Genomic DNA, 21,791 nt, shown 5'->3' with positions numbered 1-21,791 from the left:
CCCAAGGCTACATAATTCTGAACAAATGAAGAAATTATTTCCCAGAAATATTTGTTGTTTGAATGAATCAGAAAATTTCAATCTGAGCTGATGACTGAATGATCAATTTTCAGCATTCTAAATGTTAGTCTTTTTCATCCTCATACTAAACTGTTTAGTTCAATCAGGGCGGTTGTGGTAAAAGGGCACTGTACTTCAGCTTAGGCTCAAGTTGGAGTGCTATTTCTCCCACATGGTAATAGCATGACCTTGAGTGTACGTTGCTTAACTTCTGCCATTGTTTTTTTGTTCTGTAAAGGAAGAATACTAAGGAGAGATGAGAAGGCCTCCTTAAATGAACAATGCAAAAAGATAGAGGAAAACAATAGAATGGGAAAGACTAGAGATATCTTTAAGAAAATTGGAGATATCAAGGGAACATTTCATGCAAGGATAGGCATGATAAAGGACAGAAAAGGTAAGGACCTAACAGAAGCAGAAGAGATTAAGAAGAGTGGCAAAGAATACACACAAGAACTATACAAGAAAGGTCTTAATGACACAGATAACCATGATGGTGTGGTCACTACCTAGAGCTGGGCATCTGGGAGTATGAAGTCAAGTGGGCCTTAGGAAGCTTTACTTAAACAAACCTTGTGGAAATGATAGAACTCCAGATGAGCTTTTTGAAATCCTAAAGATGATGCTGTTAAAGTGTTGCACTCAATATATCAGCAAATTTGGAAAATTCAGCAGTGGCCACAGGACAGAGTTCGGTTTTCATTTCAATCCCAAAGAAAGGCAATGCCAAAGAATGTCCAAACTACCCTACATTTGTGCTCATTTCACATGCTAGCAAGGTTATGCTCAAAATCCTTCAAACTAGACTCAAGCTACACTATGTGAACAGAGAACTTCCAGATGTGCGAGCTGGGTTTAGAAAAGGTATAGGAACTAGAGATCAAATCACCAACATTTGTTGCATCATGGAGAAAGCAAGGAAGTTCCAGAAAAACAACTATTTCTGCTTCACTGACTATGTTAAAGCCTTTGACTGTGTGATCACAACAAACTGTGGGAAATTCATAAAGAGATGGAAGTACTAGACTACCCCACTTGTCTCCTGAGAAACCTGAATGCAGGTCAAGAAGCAACAATTAGAACTGGATATGGAACAATGGACTGGTTTAAAATTGGGAAAGGAGTTTATCAAGGATGCATAATATCACCCAGCTTATTTAACTTATATGCAGAGTACATTATGTGAAATGCTGGACTGCATGAACCACAAGCTGGAATCAAGATTGTCAAGAGAAACATCAAACAACCTCAGATATGTAGATGAGACCACTCTAATGGCAGAAAGTGAAGAGGAACTAAAGAGCCTCTCAATGAAGGTGAAAGAAGAGAGTGAAAAAGCTGGCTCAAAACTCAAGAAACTTAAAATATTCAAAAAACTAAGATCATGTCATCTGGTCCCATGACTTCATGGCAAAAAGAAGAGGGAAAAGTGGAAGCAGTAACAGATTTTACTTTATTGGGCTTCAAAATCACTGCATATGGTGACTGCAGCCATGAAATTAAAAGATGCTTGCTCCTTGAAAGAAAAGCCATTAACTTAGATAGCATATTAAAAAGCAGAGACATTACATTGCCCACAAAGGTCAGTATAGTCAAAGTTATGGTTTTTCCAGTAGTCATGTATGGATGTGAGAGCTGGTCTGTAAAGAAGGTTGAGCACCGAAGAAATGATGCTTTTGAGTTGTGGTGCTGGAGAAGCCTCTTGAGAGTCCCTTAGACTGCAAAGAGATTAAACCAGTCAGTCCTAAAGGAAATCAACACTGAATATTCATGAGAAGGACTCATGCTGAAGCTGAAGCTCTAATACTTTGGCCACCTGTATGAACAGACAATTCTTTGGAAAAATCTTGATGCTGGGAAAGACTGAAGGCAAAGGGAGAAGTGGGTGGCAGAGGATGAGACAGTTAGATATCATCACTGACTCAACTGACATAAATCTGAGCAAACTCCAGGAGAAAGTGGATGACAGAGGAGTCTGCCATGCTATAGTCCATGTGGTCGAAAAGAGTGACTTTGTGACTGAACGACAACAACAATGGTGATTAACTGAGCTAAGAGTTACATGAAATGGAACAATGCTTTAAGAGCTACTTAAGAGGTAATTTCTTTAGTAGTCATGTATGGATGTGAGAGTTGGACTATAAAGAAAGCTGAGTACTGAAGAATTGATGCTTTTGAACTGTGGTGTTGGAGAAGACTCTTGAGTCCCTTGGATTGCAAGGAGATCCAACCAGTCCATCCTAAAGGAAATCAACCCTGAATATCCATTGGAAGGACTGATGCTGTAACTCCAATACTTTGGCCACTTAATGTGAAAAACCAACTCATTGGAAAAGACCCTGATGCTGGGAAAGACTGAAGGTGGGAGGAGAAGGGGATGATAGAGGATGAGATGATTGGATGGCATCACTGACTCAATGGACATGAGTTTGAGTAAACTCTGGGAGTTGGTGATGGACAGGGAGGCCTGGCGTGCTACAGTCCATGGGGTTGCAAAGAGTCAGACATGACTGAACAACTGAACTGAACGGAACTGAATTTCTTTAGGGCACATATCCACTGAATTTGCTATATTTCTTTAAACTCTTCTCTCTGCTGAGTTAGCGTTCAGGTAGTTCCAAAGATATAGGATGAGAGAAAAGAAAAGGAAAGAAAAGAAAAAGAAAAACTAAGCACAGTTGCCTGAACTGAATAGCAAACTCTCAAAAGACCAAATGTGTCATCCTATAAAGTCAAAAATTTCACTATAATAAGTTCATTCAAATACCAACAATTGTTTCTTTCTTCAGTTCTCCCTATATAACTACCAGTATTAAGAAAAGATACAATGGGCTTCTTTCACTGGCTAACAATTTGAGAGATTATAGAGATCAAATGAGCAAGGGTAGGTGCATAGGAAAGCTGGCTACCACTCTTAGATTTAACAGTCCACGTTAAATTCTGTATCTTCGGTAGCCTGTCACCAGAGCAATCGTTTACATGTGGGCCCTCTGACAATGCGTCAATCATGAGACAGCTGCAAATTAAATATTTTGGCTGAAAACACCCCGTCCTTATGTCAGGACACATTCATTTGAAATAAACATTTTGCTGGGATGTGAAATGAAGCAGATCCATTAAAGGCTACTAGTCATGTGTTTGGCATCACTACTTTCTGATGTGGTATTTGCTGTTGTGCAGACGCAGTATCCGTTGACCAGTGCAATGGATTTTCCATAGGACAGCACAGGAGCTGCAAATTATAGAAGGTCTGCTGTGTGCCAAGGATGGTGGTGGACACTTTATTGTTTTATTTCCCTATAATTATCTATTAGGCTATCCTGGTGGCTCAGATGGTAAAGAATCTGCCTGCAATGCAGGAGACCCGGGTTCGATCCCTGGGTTGGAAAGATCCCCTGGAGAAGGAAATGGCAACCCATTCTAGTATTTCCTGCCTGGAGAATCCCATGGACAGAGGAGCCTGGCAGGCTATAGTCCATGGGGTCACAAAGAGTCAGACAGGGCTTAGGGACAACAACAACAACAATGTATTAGGTAGGTATAACTTCTTCTCAGTTTAGCAGTTGAAACATTTGAAACCTAGCATAGTTGAGCAGTGACAATAAGAATAAAAACCTTATTCAGGTTTTTCCCCTATATCTCTTGTGGGCATTCATTTCACAAGAAACATGACCCTTTCATGTGTTCTGAATGGATTTTTCTTGTTTCCCTATTCCTAGTTTCTGTGCAGAGCAGCGATCTCTGCATAGAGACACCTTGAAAAATGATCCAAAAATGCATTTCCACAATTTCAGAAGCCCTGGACAGTGCTTGAAGGGTAATCTCTATCTGGTAGATGGAGGAAAACAACATAGGGTGCCAAAGCCCAGAGTATTTCTTCTGCATTCCCTCCTGGCCCGGGAGATGATTTTCATTTCAGATGATCCATGAAAGTCCGAGGGAACACATGAGAGATGTCTGTGTTGTATTTATAAGATATCCCACTCTCTGGTTTCAAATACCAAGTCGGAAGGGAGCCGGGCAACAGTGTCTAAAAAAGCTTTTGTTATGAAAACTCAAAATACCAATCTATCAAACAAAGATGACTTGATTGCATTTTGAATAGTAAACCATACACAGCATACTGTCTGCATATAAATTATAACCCAAGTAATGAATCCAAATGCTCTAGGATTCTTGTACTTTTGTCTTATGTTTGGAGTTTGTCTACTCTTTGTTTTCAGGCTTTTTTAAGGATAATTCTCTCCTTTTAGTTTCTGTTTCATTTAATTCAAAGGTTCATTCATGCTTTTAAATCTAATAGTTTAAGATGGGATGGTATGAACTCCCTTTGTAAGGACTGAGTCAGAATCTCAAATCTCTGGTGTAGCAGGCAGGTGATTTCTATCCATAGTATCCACCATAGGCTTTCTTCACTGTAATTCAAAACATGAGTAATTAAAGGACACTCAGAGCCTTTCTCAAAATGGGCCACTTTCCCCCACTTATACCCTCTCTCCAACATATCAGTCAGTCTATGATTTGGCTAAATTATTAACACTGAAATAAAATCAAGACTGGAAGTTTCATATTCTTAATAAGAAAGAAGATGCCTGTGGACAGCATGATCTGAGAGGTATTATGTATTTCTCAATTAAGATCTACCAACAGAAATTTCTAGATGCTTCTAGAAAGAAGTATAACTGGACATTCCTGGTGGTCCAGTGGTTAAGAATCCAACTGCCAATGAAGGGGATATGCGTTTGATCCCTGGTTCAGGAGGATTCCATCTGCTGAGGGGCAACTAAGCCCGCAGACCACAACTACTGAGCACAGAAGCTGCAGCTACTGAAGCCCATGCACCGAGAGCCCGCACTCCCCAACCCGAGAAGTCACAGCAACGCATCCTAACTAGAGAGTGACCCCCTACTCATGGCAACTAGAGAGCCCAAGTACAGCAATGAAGATCCAGTGCAGCCAAAAATTAATTATTTTTTAAAAAAGAAGTATAACCAAGGAAGCAGCCTTTCTCTTTCTAGGAGGAAGATGAACCAAAATTTGCACTGCATTTCCTTCATAGGCTGCTCTGTCCATGGAACTTTCCAGGCAAGAATACTGGAGTGGATTGCCATTTCCTTCTCCAGGGCATCTTCCCAACCCAGGGATGGAGCTTGTATTTCTTATATCTCCTACAATGGCAGGCAGATTCTTTACCAGCTGAGCCATTGGGGGAAGCCATAAAGTAAGGGGTATTATGTATTTATTTCTATATGTCAGTCAACCACACAATTATCAAGAAAGAAAAAAAAAAAACCCACAAACACAAATCATGCTGACTAAGCAACAAATTAATTCATTTTGGAGACCATTTTATTAAGTATAAATTACGAAATGGTGCCTATTCTTACATGACTGGCAGTACAGATGGGGATGTAGGGTGTGCACATAAATGACACCAGAATGTAGTTTAGGATAAAAGCAAATATGCTACAGATCAGTATTTTAGGAACTCAGATGAGGGGAAAATACGGGAAATAAAGAAGAGTCTGGATTTTATGTCTCAATAAGTTTGTATCTGTTTTCCAGTTCCTCCACTTACTAGGTGCCAGAGTGGTGATTCCTACCTTCTGTGACCTCTCTCAGGATGAGTGGTGATCAGGTGCCTGGTGCTGACTATGGGTACTGAGCTAACCCTTACAGATGCCATTTGATTTAACCCTCAGAGCAGTTCTAAAGGATTGTACTTTGATTATTTTACAGAAGATGAAACTAGGACTCAGAGAAAGTAAATAACTCTCCCAGATGACACAACTGATAACCGCAGAACATAGCTGGACTCTGACTGTCTCTCAGCAGCTTTCCTGCAGGGACTGCAAGGACCTAGCACAGATACAGATAACATTGAAAAGTGAAAGTAAGCGAAAGTGTTAAGGCACTCAGTCATGTCCTACTCTTCGCAACCCCATGGACTGTGGCCTGCCAGGCTCCTCTGTCCATGGGACTTTTCAGGCAAATGAATACTGCAGTGGGTTGCCCTTTCTTTCTAGAGGGGATCTCCCTCACCCAGGGATTGAACCCGGGTCTCCTGCATTGGCAAGTAAATTCTTTAATGTCTGAGCCTCCAGGAAAGCCTTAAGATAACAGATGGTCTCTAAATGGTAGCTCTGTGGCTCACCATTTAGACAGCACCTGCTGGACTGTGAAGCATAAGTAAGATTCAAATAAGTAGGCAGCAATAGGAAGCTGCTCAAAATGGGGGGAGTCCTGCTAGTAAGGACATACTGTATAGCGTAGGGAACTCTACTCAACATTCTGTAATGGTCTCTATGGGGAAAGAATAACTAATTCACTTTGCTGTACATGCGAAACCAACACAACACTATAAATCAACTATACTACAACATGAAATCCCTTTTATGAGGAATGTAAAAATAAATGAAACAAATGAGCTTATTTAGAAACAGAAAGAGACTCAGAGAACGAACTTATGGTTATGGCAGGTGGGGATGGGGAAGGGATAAATAGGGAACTGGGGATGGAAAGGTACACACACCTATGTTTAAGATGGATAACTAACAAGGATCTACTATGCAGTGCGTGGAACTCGGCTCAATGTTATGTGGCAGCCTGGATGGGAAGGGAGTTTGGGGGAGAATGGATACGCGTATATATATATGGCTGAGTCCCTTTGCTGTTTATGTGAAACTATCACAACATTGTTTGCTAATTGGCTATGCCCCAGTACAAAATAAAAAGCTTTGAAGAATGGGGGGTCTTGAATAAATAAAGATTGGTGAAGCACTTTTGGTAGGTCCTAAACCAACCGCTGGGGCTAGGTGAAAGATACATGCCTGGAACTAGTGGGGCCATTTGCATGGTGATGGGCAACTTATTGAATGCAGATTATAAGCATATTTATCACACTAAATAGGTAACTGTAGATGAGAGAGAGTTCAGTTAGTATACAACCTGCAGATTCATAGATTTAAGAAAAAACTCATTAAGAAAAATACACTTAAATTCTGAGGTTGTGAATTTGGCAGTGGACACAGTCAGAATAAACCTCTCTTTCAAGTGAGCATCTCTTCTGTTATTCCTTCAGCCATACTCTTCAAGACCTGAAAAGTTGGGGGCAGCGATTAGGAAGAAAGAGTACCTTCGATCTACCAGCCTTTGGATCTACACCAAACTAACTGTACCTCTTCATGCCAGCAGCTGGAGGAAGTCACATCAATCACAAATCACAAAATCCATTAAAAATAAAAGCAAATTTTACTTGCATATAAAAGCGCAGCATCCAGCTGAGCTCCACAGCCTTGCTTAGTACCAGCAGGGGGAGGTTTGAAAGGTTTTTGTTGACAAAATTGGAGCCAGAAGAGTCAATTCCTTTCAGGGACCTATTATCCAAATGGCACAAATGAGGACTAACCCGGTATTCGATTGTCTCATTCATTGCGTTAGCCAATCTTTTAGTGGGAAATTGCACTGTGTTGGTCACGGTGCCTCACTGGTTTTTTCTCCTTCCTCCATTGCCCATGTCCCTAAAAAGACCCTGAGCCTCCATCCTTCCCAGATCTCCTAACCTTTTACTATGTTATGCCCTTTGCCACCCATCAACATGCCTGTCCTAGTCCAAGATAATATTTAGATACATCCAGCCATTGTGTGAAGCGCCTCTTGGATTGGCATGCACAGTACTAGATCATTTCAGAGATAGAAAGTGCTTCACATTTTTCAGAGATTGGCTGATATGTGAGTTGGAAATATATAATCATTTCTGCCCTTCATTTCCTGCAAATCTGAAATACCAAAGTGAGTTCAACTGTGAGTGTGTTTAGAGACGCTCTGCATATTGTAGTCATTTTTAAAATTCACCCTGTCTAGATGTGTTACAAACATAAGTTGCCCAAATTCAAAGTAATTGACTTTCAGCCAACTGTGACCAAATCATAAAAAAAGAACAGGCCATGTGTTACACCACAAAAACCCACCCTAAACTCAGAACTTTCCACCCCAAAGGAAACTTTTAATAGTCTGCCTTGAAATCACACACGTATTCTACTGTGGATAAAAATAAGGTATTCACTGGGGGTGGAGGGTATAAATTTGCCTCACTGCACAGATTATTTTTTAACAGAATTATTTTGTCTATTTGTTAGACTGAAAATATTCACAAAAGGAACATTTTGCCATCATGTGTGTAAAAAAAATGGATAAATAAAGCCTCTTCTGGCTGTTTCAGAATATATTTGGTATTTGCTCCAAAAGGAGAAAAGAGCCTGGAGGAAAGAAAGCGGTAAGCATGCATAAATTAAATTGCACTTCTATCTCTGGTGAATATTAAATACCAAAACCCACATTTTAATATAGCTTATTATCACATGCCTTGGACTCCACAATGGGGAATAGTGTTGAAAAGTACCTATAGACAATAGATGCCAAATTAAATGCCTCTGTAACATATGGCCATGAATTCCATTCCTCAACACCAATGTTATACGGAGTTATCTTCTGAGTCAGTTTCCGCAATGGAAACATTAAGTGCGGGAGCTATAATTTTACATAGGGACAACGATTAGAAGACTGGAACAAACATATGGCATTTTAACTTTCCTTGGCTGTAAGCGTGCTTGCTTTATCAAGGAGTCTTTTCTTTTTCGCTATTTAGTTGCACAGATCATGAGCTTCTTGATGGAAGGGGCTGTCTTGTGCGTTCAGTGTCTCAGGAATGGAAGTTATTAGATGTACTAAATTAAAACAACAACAATAGCAATAAAAAAATGACTATCAATCCTTCTAAGACGTGCCTAGCCAACATAAGATAGAACATTAAACCTGAATAGGTTCAGTTACCTTGCATTCAGTTGAAAACTACAATAACTCAAGACATTTTTTCGATGGCTTTGGCCTCTGAGCTGGATGTACTAAGGACCATTTCAGCACTATTTACACAGGTAATAAACTATAATTATTAAAGGGGAAGAAATGCAGCGCTGCAGGCTAGACCACAATCTGGTCTTTACATCAATAAAAACACCTTTTCACTTGTGACAGTTCTTTTCTGGGCTCTAAAGGTCATCATTTGCTTGAATAAATAGGCAAAGAGGAAGCCTTTCAAGCTGCGTTTGTAAGGAAAATGAGACCCCAAATTGGAGGAGACATGTATGGTAATGAGAAAGTGTGATGATGAGTTGTGTCTAAGTGCAGGCAAACACCTTCCTCCTTGTATGAAAATTTAATGATGGGTTACTTTTCCAATGGGAAAATAATAACTTAGGTGAGCAAAGTTGTACACGCCAAAAATGAAATTATTTTCAGTTTTAAAATATAACACCAATGCCATATACCTGTAATTTCGTCTGCCACAGTCATTAACTGAGCATCTAAAATGAACATGTCATGCTCTGAATCACTCTCTGGATTTGGCAGAAGTTAGATAACATGACGGAGAAGGCAATGGCACCTCACTCCAGTACTCTTGCCTGGAAAATCCCATGGGTGGAGGAGCCTGGTGGGCTGCAGTCCATGGGGTCGCTAAGAGTCCAACACGACTGAGGACTTCACTTTCACTTTTCACTTTCATGCATTGGAGAAGGAAATGGCAACCCACTCCAGTGTTCTTGCCTGGAGAATCCCAGGGACGGTGGAGCCTGGTGGGCTGCCATCTCTGGGGTCGCACAGAGTCAGACATGACTGAAGTGACTTAGCAGTAGCAGTAGCAGTAGATAACATGACATGGATGTGGATCACGTCACTCAATTCCTCAGAAGTCTTGGAAATTATTGTGGGTAAAGGAAAGAAAACAGGAATGAAATGCAGTAGTTGCCGTCTTTCCCCTGGTCTGTATGTAAGAGGTGATATTTTATCTTCTTGAGGGGTAATTCTACTTCTTCTCCCTCTTAATCTTGTCATGGGGCAAGTGTACTGTAAGATGTGTGCTTAGTCGCTCAGTCATGTCCGACTCTTTGCAACCCTATGAACTGTAGCCCACAAGGCTCCTCTGTCCATGGGATTCTCCAAGCAAGAACAGTGGAATGGGTTGCCATGCCCTCCTCCAGGGGATCTTCCCAACCCAGGAATTGAACCCAGGTCTCCAGCATTGCAGGCAGATTCTTTACCAGCTGAGTTAAATACTATTAGATTGTGAAGTGAAAGTCACTCAGTCGTGTCCAACTCTTTGCAATCCCATGGACTGTATGGTCCATGGAATTCTCCAGGCCAGAATACTGGAGTGGGTAGACTTTCCCTTCTCCAGGGGCTCTTTCCAACACAGGTCTCCCACATTGCAGGTGGATTCTTTACCAGCTGAGCCACAAGGGTACTTGGGGCTGTAAGATTAGGTTCAGTTCAGTCACTCAGTCTTGTCTGACTCTTTGTAACCCCATGGACCGCAGCATGCCAGACCTCCCTGTCCATCACCAACTCCCAGAGCTTACTCAAACTCGTGTCCATTGAGTCAGTGATGCCATCCAATCATCTCCTCCTCTGTCAGCCCTTTCTCCTCCTGCCTTCAATCTTTACCAGCATCAGGGATTTTTCTAGTGAGTCAGTTCTTCCCATCAGGTGGCCAAAGTATTGGAGTTTCAGCTTCAGCATCAGTCCTTCCAATGCACACTCAGGACTGATCTCCTTTAGGATGGACTGGTTGGATCTCCTTGCAGTCCAAGGGACTCTCAAGAGTCTTCTCCAACACCACAGTTCAAAAGCATCAATTCTTTGATGCTCCGATTTCTTTATGGTCCAACTGTCACATCCATACATGACCACTGGAAAAACCATAGCTTTGACTAGACGGACTTTTGTTGGCAAAGTAATGTCTCCACTTTTTAATATGCTGTCTAGGTTGATCATAGCTTTCCTTCCAAGGAGCAAGCGTCTTTTAATTTCATGGCTGCAGTCACCATCTGCAGTGATTTTGGAGCCCAGAAAAAAATAAAGCCTCTCACTGTTTCCACTGTTTCCCAATCTATTTGCCATGAAGTGACTGGACCGAATGCCATGATCTTTGTTTTCTGAATGTTGACCTTTAAGCCAACTTTTTCACTCTCCTCTTTCACTTTCATCAAGAGGTTATTGAGGGCCATAATTCATACATGACACACCACCTACAGAACAGGCGATTTCAACTACATAATAGTATCTCAAATATCACTGATGCTCAGCATTCATTGATTGAATTAGTGAATAAATATCATGTTTATTCTCTCTGCAGAATTCAACTCGAATACTTCTTACTGCTGTTTTGGAGCTCACTAGGTAAATGATTAGAAACATAAACTTGTGCTTGTGATGTAAATTGGAGTAAAATCACAAAATACAATATGGCCTTTCTTCTTCCATAATCTTATGCCAGATATTTAAGAATTAACACTCTTTCTACAAACAGTTGTCCCATTTCCATCTTTTTTTTATGACCAAAAAATAAGAATGCAGTAATGAGAAATAAACTATCTGCGTATAAATCCTATTGATCTAAGTAAAATCAATTTCTGGTCTACTTAGTGCCAAAGTGATAGGTTTGACCTGCATTATCTTTTCATTGGTTTGCTTTGGAATCAAGACAGAGAGAATAATAGTTAAATGACATTTCTCTATTAAAAATAGAAGACTGTCAAATTAAGAGAACCAGCCCACTGCCAAATAGATCGCTTTCATGTGCAGTGTGCTGAATGCTTATTTTATGTATTGATCATTTTTTCAGCAATGTGTTTTTGTTGCAAGCTAAAGAACCAAATAAAAATGCTGTATAAATATGATTTTGTTGCATATGTGTATACTACACACACACACACATTTTTACACATACACACACATACATACACACACACACAAAGCATTTTTCTACGGTGACTCTTCTGGTGAGCAGCTCTGAAATGCACCTAGTAACTTCTTGCTTGGCTGGGTCTTCTGTGGGCATCCTTGCTGTCATGTGTGACTGCAGAGTGCATTGTAATTAGCTGTACATTTCATGTCACGGGGCTGCACTATCAAATGATAACAGGTTAGGGCTGTCAGTTCAAGTGTCAAGAGTATAAAGGATATTAAATGCAGAGATGACAACACATTGCGAATACTGCAAATCCAGGAGTCACTCGAAAGTATGAGCCTCTCTCAAGCAACAGGCTACCTTTGCAGGAGAATCTATTTGTAGCATCAGCTGGCCCTCTTCATGCTTCTAGCCAGTATGTGCAGACTGAGAACTTTGTTCTCAGTCCTGAGTTTTGGAGAAGCCTTTAAAATTATACACACAAGTCTACCAATCCTCTTTCCACCTATATTTCTGACTGTAAGTGAAGACATCATTTCAAAAGTATTGGCTGATATCAACAATATAGCAACATTTAATTAACTACTGAAGGCAGATCAAAAGTTAGACATTTCCTAATTGATTCTGCACATGGTGTCTCTGTATACACAGACAGTTAATGAGCTTTGCTCAGTTGTGTCTGATTCTTTGTGACCCTAAGACTGTAGCCCACCAGGCCCTTCTGTCCATAGCATTTTCCAAGCAAGAATACTGGAGGGGCTTGCCATTTCCTACTCCAGGGGGTCTTCCCAACTCAGGGATTGACCCTGCATCTCCTGTGTGTCTCTTGAGTTGCAGGCAGATTCTTTACCTGCTGAGCCACTGGGGAAGTTCAGATATACAGAAACGCAGTTTAAAACAGACCACTGTTTGGAGTATCCATGTACAAACAAACAAACAAACAAAAGGTATGTTAAGGAAAAACAATCAAGCTAAAAAGAGACCTAAAGACAAAAGATAATTATTTTACCTGGGTTCCTAGAAATTTTATATCATAGAAAATACAGAACTTTTTACTCTGAGCAAAACAGTTTAGTTATTAGGGCAATGAATGTATGTGTGAATTCAGTGTTTAACCTGGGCTACTCAAACCTATTATCTCCAAAGTTACAGCTGCTTAACAATTTCTAGGTAAGTGAATATTAATGGGTGTGTAGAAGGTGACTTAGCTCTCCACTTAACCTTTCAGATTTCCCTGTATACAAAGATCTTTTCAGTTAGAGAGGTATGTAGGGTAACTTGGCACAGAAAGCCCTACTTCTATTGAAAAACAAACATTAGGCTTCAAATTCATCCACCCACATTTCAGTTGCTTCCAGATTCTGTGTGGTTGGTAATTCTTATACCACAAAGTTTCTATAAATTGAAGATAGCAGTAATTGTGTTCTGTTATGCTAAATAACCTGGCATTGTTTAGGTTTTGCTATTATTGTTACTGAAGGTGTTTTCCCTACAGAAAAATGTTAGGACTCTTTCTGGTGCAAGCAAGTAATAGTCCAGTAATACCAATAGAATTTATACATATAGGACTTCCCTGGTGATCCAGAGTTTAAGAACCTGGCTGCCAATGCAAGGAACACGAATTAGACCCCTGGTCCCAGAAGATTCCTTATGCCATAGAGCAACTAAGCTCATGAGCCACAACTGCTGAGCTGGCATGGCCTAGAGCCTGTGCTCTGCAACTAGAGAAGTCACCTCAGTGAGAAGCCCGAGCACCACGACTAGAGAGTATCCCCACTGTCATAACTAGAGAAAGTCCATACGTAGCAATGAAGATCCAGTGTAGACAAAAATAAACAAAATAGTAATAATAATAAAGGAATTATACATATAATAAGAGGGCATTTCCCCCAAACTGAAGATGGTTTAACAACAATGCAATGACTTGGCCAAATGAATCAAAATCTATTAGTACAAATGGCTAACAACCTTGTCTCCACAGTGATTCAGCTAGCACTTGCTTCGAACAAATGATGACAATAAATGAATTACGCACGTATTAAACCAATGATGAAATCATATCTGCTAGAATTCATGCTCTTACGATGTCTTTAATGAACATGCAATAAAAAGGAGACTGCTTTAGAGGATTGTCTCTATCAGTAAAAGTTGTGCCAAGGCACACCAAGATTTAATTAAAACATCAAAATGTAAGGGAGGAACACAATTTGACAGATAAATGTGAATATCATGGCATTGTCACTAAGCTTTTCTAATGAGATTAGATTCTTCTTTAATTGACATTTCCAACTGAGGCACAGATAAAACAGATTTAATTTCTTAGAGCAGTTACATACAGCTGGACTGTAGCTGGGTGAACGGGGTTTGACATTTAAATATCATAAACGATACTTTCTACGCTTCCCTCACTAATGCACTGTCAATACTAAGAAGGATAAGCAGATATGTTAAATACACAAGGCACAGAAAATAGCACAAGTGATGCAAATAAACCTTACAAAAACACTGGTGCATCAGACCAACTTTTGTGAAACCAATTTCATTCAATGCCTGCAGGGTCTTCTGTTAAAAAGAAAAAAGCCTCACAAAGAACTCCTAAAGGTAATCTCATGTTTATAAAAAGGAATGGGAGGACATAAAGTTTCTTCTGAAAATGTGTCAAGGATTTTTTTTTTTTTTAATATCGCTAATAAGGTCCTTTCCTGGAATTATTTTCATTTTGTGCTAACAAAAGGCATGGGAAAAATCCATCAGCTAATGCAAGGTTGCATCATGATCAAGACAAAAGAAATAAACCCATCATTTATTTTAAAACGTCAATATAAGAGCTTCTTCCTTTATTGGCCTTTAATGAGCTTTCCACCATGAATTCACCTGAACCACTTTAGCTTAATGAATGGAATTTGCTATTATAAAGTCTCTTTTGTATCAAGTCTAGCATCCAGGAACTGCAGCCCCAGTATCTACGCATGATCCACTGTATTCAGTTCTCCAAGAGTCACTGGTGGTCTCTGCAGTCAAAGTTATTCTCTTCCATTTGCCCAGTTTCTATCTGGAGGTCCTCTGATAATTCAGCATGCATCAAAGCATCATTGTGTTTCTACAAGTCTTCATCCATAACGACATAAGAACAAAGGATAAACTAAACCTAGAAGAGGAATAAAGCATTTAGCTATAGAAGGCAAGGTGTCCCTGAACACGGTCAATACAAAGAGAATATAAATGATATGAAGGTTGGATGCATTAAAAATTATTATGCCACCTAATAAAACCCACAAGGGCTTCCCTTGTGGCTCAGCTGGTAAAGAATCTGCCTGTAATGTGGGAGACCTGGGTTCAATCCCTTAGTTGGGAAGATCCCCTGGAGAAGGGAAAGGCTACCCACTCCAGTATTCTGGCCTGGAGAATCCCATGGGCTGTATAGTCCATGGGGTCACAAAAAGTCGGACATGACTGAGTGACTTTCACTTCACATACCACCTAAATATTTATGCAATATTTATGAGTTTAATTTATGCAATTAAACTCACAATTTCAGTGAGTTTAATATGTATTTGTGAATATGAAGAGGTTATATATTCACATATGTGTCTGCTTATGGACAGGTAGTCTTAACAGCTAGCCTAAGCCCTGTGTATTAATTAATGTTTTCTTGAGAGGAAAGATAATTGTTAGGTATAGTGGCACAGACAGTAAAGAACCTGCCTGCAATGCAGGAGACTTGGGTTTGATCCCTGGGTCAGGAACATCCCTTGGATAAGGGAATGGCATCACCCTCCAGTATTCTTGCCTGGAGAATCTCATGGACAGAGCAGCCTGGTGGGCTACAGTCCATGGGGGCGCAAAGGGTCGGACACAACTTAGCGACTAACACTTCCACTTTCTCATGAAATTACTTTTTGAGTTCCCCAAATACTGAAGCATGCACTACAAATATGTATGAAGTACCCTCTTCGGTACAGACACAAAGCTAAATAATACATGTCATTGGTCTCCAATTGCTCAGTCTATGGAATATATCCAAACAATTACATTAAATAAATCCTTGATTTTGCTTGAGTAGTCATCACAGACTTTGCAGAAGGGGATACAAAACAGAATACTGTACTAATGGATGAGGAAGCATTGAAACTGGCAGATTTCTAGATGAGGCATAAGAATAGGATTATTCAGTAAATGGCCACAAGTCAGCAAGCCTAAACTGAGACAATGATTTAAAAAGTGGCCTACAAGGAACCTCTTGGTGCAGAAGGGAAGGCGAAGTGGAAGAAATTGAAGAATGAGTGTTGAGGACTCCTGATTCCCTATCCACAGCTGAACTGCAGCAGCCCCATTTCATTCATTTTTCTTTTTTTAAAATTTATTTATTTTAGTTGGAGGCTAATTACTTTACAATATTGTAGTGGTTTTTGCCATACTGAAATTGGATTTCCTTTGAAGAAGTAGTCTGCTACTAAGAAAAATATATTTGAAAATTAATTCATTAAAGGCATATGATCCACAGTGGGATGAACAGGTGGCAATACTAAAAAGAGTCTAGGTTAATGAAGGGCCTTGCATGACCATCCAACGGGTTTGGACTTTAATCTTGGACAATGTGGCCAATGAATGCTGTAATTGGGTTAGTGACAGTTTCAGTTTGCTTTCTTGGGAGGTAAGTGTAGTAGCAGCAGAATGAAGAATAGTTCTCAGGGCGGGTATCATGACAGAAGCTAAGAGATCCATGAGAGTTCAGAGCAAAGGAAATTAGGATGGAGAGAAAGTACAGTCAAGCATCTGAGTATGAGGATGAAAGAAAAGTTGACACTGATATCTCAGATTTGACAAAGGTGACTGGTTGAAAACAGGTGTCATAATTTCCTATTTCACAAAATATTCTTACCTTGGACAGCATAAACCTTGCTTTTTGTGCCTAGTTTTATTTAGAATATACATGCATATAATCAATCCAAACAAAATTTATATGACTAAGTTCTGTTATTCTTGTTGGAACCAAAATTGTGGAGAATCTACAAAACACAGCCTATTATCCCAGCTCTGCAGTCTATTTCCCTTTCTTGCCCTCCTTCCTCATGTTTCTACCACCTCTGCTTGTAAGTCAAGAATAGGGACTTTGGAGTTTCAGGAACCCCATTTCTTATTACACCCACACTTTCCCGATGAATTCTAGCGCTTTCAAGGCCAGGACTGGTCTTTTGGAACTTTGGATCCCATTCCTGGATCTCAGCAAATACCAGATCCTTACATGTTTGATGAATGAACGTCTGACGTCTGCCTCAAAGAAAGAAATGGCAAAAACCAATCTGCTGCATACAGTATGGTTGCCACAGTAACCAGGGGTTGACCTCCATGAAAGGTGTCTGTGGACACAGGAATCTAGGGAAGAGCAGACACATCCACATGGACATTTAAGTACCTTTATGTACTCCCTCATTCTTCATCCCACCCACCACCGAGGCCTACTAGAACCTTCAGCAATCATTGTCTGTATCACTTTGTGCTCAATTCTCTTCTACATCTTAAAGGTACTCAGATATACACGTGGGTGTGTCTGTGCAATTGTTTTATAGTAAGAATTTGTGCGGTTTCTGGGATTGCAGGGTAGTGAAGAGTCTCTGGTCCTACCTGTCTCTTGGGGTGAGGCAGTTGGAGATGCTGCTGTGGGCCTTAAACAAGCCTGCTCAGAGTTTTCTAAGGAGATGCTCACGATTCTCCTTATCAATGAGCCAATTAGTTAACCAGTTGAACCATCAGTCAACTTTTGACTGTTAAGATGCTGGGATGTGAGCTTCTTGTGGATAATATGAAGATGCTCAGAACCCAAACATAAGTGTTCAAGTGAAGTTGCTCAGTCACATCTAACTCTTTGCGACCCCATGGAGCCTGCTAGATTCCTCTGTCCGTGGGATTCTCCAGGTGAGAATACTGGAGTGGGTTGCCATTTCCTTCTCCAGGGGATCGTCCTTAACACAGAGATTGAACCCAGGTAGACTCTTTACCATCTGAGCCACCAGAGGCTCCTAACATAAGTGCTGGTCCTACTCAATAGTCTACTATGGGAACAGGTTGGTATCTGAAGGTCATATAGCCTTAAGGAAGTGAAATAACAAGCACAGTGGAACTTGCTAGATGGATGAGGGCATTGCATTGACTCTCTTGGTCCCTACAGGAGTGACTTCTTTGTTCTTTGACCAGTCGAGGAAAGAGATGTAATTTTCCCATCATCTCCATACTCAGGGTGAGCTTGAGCTTGGGGTTGACATTTTAACCAATTGTTTTATAAATAACAAAAGCATCCATTTGAAGTTCTGCTTTCTTCGTTCTCTTTTCCTCATGCTGTGCAGGCTGCATAAAGTGCTGAACTGATAATAAAAATAAATAAATGATGACATGCATAGTGTGGTAATTAGTAGGTGCACAGTTAATGAGGTAAATTAGAATCTGAATCAAAGTGGCTCGATTCAGAATTATCATCAATTCTTCACATTGCTTGTGAGTTTCAGAAGACCAATCTTGCTTTTATCCGGTTTTAAGTATTAGCCAGAAAGTGATAATAATGTATTAAAATAGGAGCATTACGAAGTATTGTAGGCCCAAGTCCTAAAAAATATTTCTCTATGTTAAAGGACTCAGTATGAAAAAAAAAAAGAACTCAGTATGAAACAATAAATAAATAAACGTTTTGATCGAATACAATGTTCACTTAAATTTGAAATGAGATTTATGTGAGTCTAGTATGACTCAAGTTCTTAAGAGGAGAAAAGAGATGTAATCAAATATTTACAACACAATGTCATAAGACATATAAGAGAGTTGAGCACAAAGTGATACAGGCACAGAGTTGCTAATAATATCTTGAAAATAAATTTCTTTAAAAAAGAAATACAGCACAGGGAATGAAAATGATCTGTAATCTTCTCTTTCATTTTAATTTTTTGAATAAAAAAATGCTCAATATGTACACACACACACACACACACACACGTACACGTACATGCCTAAGTGAAATTTAAAATGCCAAGAAACACTCATGACCATTGTAGGAAGACCAGCTCATTCATGTCCTATTTAATAGAGAGGTTTTCCATACATCCAGATGCCACATCTGCCGACAAAAAGAGGAGGAGAGATGAAGCTAGCCAAAATGTAATCAACGAAATCTGACTCACTCACCTCCTCTTTTAATGATATGTCTCATCTTATAATTTATTTCATCTTTATTGACAGAGAACAGATACACTGTCAAAGTACAAACCAATCTAATCAACTTGCTTTAATATAGAAAACTCTGAGCCTCAAGACAACAGCATAGATGTTCTTGTACTTAACCCCATATAATGTAATCTAAGACTCAATATCATGTGATGATTTTCCTTTAATCTGAAAATTTCCCTGACCATCCATAAAGATGACCCTTGCTCTGTCTCAGAGATCTCCTGCACATATCATGATGTAGTATTGACAGAAGGCATATACAACAGGGACTTGAGATGGCTGGATGGCATCACTGACTTGAGGGACATTAGTTTGAGCAAACTCTGGGAGATAGTGAAGGACAGGGAAGCCTGGCGTGCTGCAGTCCATGGGGTCGCAAAGAGTTGGACACAACTGAGCGACTGAACAAAGTAAAATAGAAAGCCACCTCATTTCCACTGACTATGATCATGATCCCTCTGCTGTTTCTAGTTCACTTGGAGAGATTTTCTAACTAAAGAACCTGCTGATGACCACACCCAATGAGAAGGTGCTGGAAGAACCAAAATAACTTTTGGGGGAACAAATCACAGCCATCTAAATTACTCTCCTGACAGAGTAATGGATCTTACAGATGAAAGGCAACCAAAGGTGTCATTTATCTTGACTTCACAAGACTTGTCAGATTTTCTCGGTCTTTTTTGAAGAGCACAATCATAAATAATTTAGAAAATTATGACTTAGACCTCAAAAACTTTGAGCTAGACAACCACAATCTGGAAATGTGGAACTTGAAAAACTTAGTTGTCTGTGTCTCTTAAGGAAGGCATGGGAAACGTAAAGCAATTTATCAGGGAAACATCTTGAGTCTGGCACTACCTACAATTGATAGGAGGGACTCTTGGATCATTCAACTTCATTTAATTCAGTTTGTTTCATTGAAATGTAACAAAGCTGAACATCACACTGAGCATGTCAGTTATGATGCTTGTACCTTAGGAGTTGGTTTCTGGTTCAGGCAGCTCTACCCCATAGAGCCTATGAGGAGTTGAATTCTGTCCTCTCAAAAGTTCAAAATTTGAATTCCTGGCCTCCAGTAGCTAAGAATGTGACTATATTTTGGAGATACGAGTCATTAAGAGGTAATTAAAGTAAAATGAAGTGCACTCTAACCCAGTATGACTGCTGTCCTTCTAGAAAATTCGAACTCAGACACAAACAAAGGGAAAATGATATGAAAGCGCAGGGAGAAGTCAGTCATCTATTAAGACAAGCTAAGGAGAAAGGACTGGAACAGATCCTTTCCTTATAGTTCTCAGAGGGAACTAACCCTACCAGCACCTGGATCTTGGACTTCTAGTCTCTACAACTGTGAGGAGATAGATGTCTGTCATTTAAGCCATGCAGCCTGGAACTTTATTACAGCAGCCCCAGCAAACTAATACAAAGTCCTGTGCCAAGATGCAGCTCTGGGGTCCCTGGGGTGCACAGGTGGCTCTTACTGGACCAGGGCTTAGCAAGTGACACAAAGGTAACTCATGTTTAGGCTGACTGACCCTGTGGGGTGGCCGAGGACACAGCTGAATGCTCAGTTGAACAGTGACTGAGCTGCCCAACCAGACTGGTGTGTACCAGTGTTCATGCGTGGCTACGGCAGACTCAGAGTCAAAATATAAAGAAGGTACAGCTGCACATGGAGAAAAGCGACAGCACGGGGAGGGACCATGTGGGCTCTCAGTGAAAACTGGAGAGAGGGTCCTCCTTCAAGCTGCCTCAGGCTGATTTCCAAGTCCAATTCCAAACCTCGTTTAACCTTACAGTTAGCTCTGCTAGCTCTCCCCTTCTTCACCTTCCCTTTTTTTTAAAAAAAAAATCACTTTATATATTTTATTATTTTATGGTGAGAATACTTGAGTTCTACTCTCTTAGTTTATATAATTATAATAAAATTATACTTTAATTATACAATTCAATGTTATTCACTATAGTCACCATGCCACCTTGATCTTCAGAACTTATCTCAGAGCTGAAAATCTGTGCCCCTTGACCCACCCTGCCCTATCTCCCCCACCACCTCCATAGATCTTGGCAACCTCTCATTCTATTCACTATTTCTATGAGTCTGTTTTTTTTTTAATTTTACATATAAGTGAGATTGTACAGTATTTGTTTTTCTCTGATTTATTTCACTCAGCATCACGGCATCTATGTTGTCACCAATGGCAGATTTCTTTCTTCATGACAGCTGACTATATTCCAATGTATATAAATATACCACATTCACTTAGGTTGTTTCCATGTCTTGGCTATTGTGAATAACACTGCAGTGAACACGAGAGCGCAGATAGATACTGCTTCTCGATAGTGATTTCATTTCTTTCGGAGGTCTACCTAAAAGGGGCGTTGCTGGTTCATAGGCTACTTCAACTTCTAACTTTTTGAGGAACCTCAACACTGTTTTCCATAGTGGCTGTACCAGCTCATACTCCCATCAGCAGTGCACCGTGGTTCTCTTTCCTCCACATCCTCACCGGGATTAATCGCTTATCTTTTCAACAACAGTCATCCTAACAGCTGTGAGATGATATCTCACTCATTTTCCTGATGATTAGTGATGCTTAACACCTTTTCTTAAAACACTTAAGTAACTACATGTCCTGAAACACTTGATCTTACACTGTTTTGAAATGGGACAAAACTGTTGTTCCAAATGATAAAAGGAGAAGCATACAAATTGAAAATGAGATTTAGTTTTGGAAGAGACCATCTTTTATTTGAGAAGAAATCTTTT

General features: G+C 40.0%; 1 protein-coding gene and 1 long non-coding RNA gene across 2 annotated transcripts in view; both read right to left on the bottom strand.

The window, feature by feature from the left end:
* The window catches only part of HS6ST3 (heparan sulfate 6-O-sulfotransferase 3), a 728,019-nt gene that overhangs the window by 142,985 nt on the left and 563,243 nt on the right, over window positions 1–21,791 (bottom strand). The gene's annotated exons all lie outside the window — the stretch shown is intronic.
* LOC129624687 (uncharacterized) lies at window positions 14,609–17,727 on the bottom strand. The gene is made up of 2 exons (XR_008701100.1): window positions 17,432–17,727; window positions 14,609–14,954 (listed from the first exon to the last, which is right to left on the bottom strand). It is a non-coding gene; the product is annotated as an uncharacterized LOC129624687 (long non-coding RNA).

This window comes from Bubalus kerabau, chromosome 12 (assembly GCF_029407905.1).
Source record: "Bubalus kerabau isolate K-KA32 ecotype Philippines breed swamp buffalo chromosome 12, PCC_UOA_SB_1v2, whole genome shotgun sequence".
Taxonomy (NCBI): domain Eukaryota; kingdom Metazoa; phylum Chordata; class Mammalia; order Artiodactyla; family Bovidae; genus Bubalus; species Bubalus kerabau.
This window is presented reverse-complemented; position numbering and strand designations above follow the sequence as displayed.